This window comes from Pterocles gutturalis, unplaced genomic scaffold (assembly GCF_000699245.1).
Source record: "Pterocles gutturalis isolate BGI_N339 unplaced genomic scaffold, ASM69924v1 scaffold5869, whole genome shotgun sequence".
NCBI lineage: Eukaryota > Metazoa > Chordata > Aves > Pterocliformes > Pteroclidae > Pterocles > Pterocles gutturalis.
The window spans coordinates 28,265-28,599 of NW_010130444.1; positions in this window are offsets into that span (position 1 = coordinate 28,265).

A 335-nucleotide genomic window follows, 5' to 3' on the forward strand; every position below is an offset into this window, starting at 1 on the left:
CAAGTCCTAGGGGAGGGCTGTCACCCCGGCACAGGGACCTGGCGGGCGTGGAGCCAAGGCAGGGGCTGCAGATGTTCCCCCTCTCTTTGGGGGCAGGAGGAGAGATGGAGGAGCTCCGCAGGGGACCCGTCCCTCAGACCCTCGGGGACACGGGGTCCCACGCCCGGTTGCACGGGAGACCTGGGCATTGTGCAGACTCTGTGATGGAGCTGCTGAGAGCTCTGCATGGAGAGCCAGGGCGAAACCATCCGCTGGTCCTCGTCCCCCAGCACCCAGCAGCATGTTTCCCATCCAGGTTTCACCTGCTGGAGCGGCTGATGCTGCCGTGGCATCCT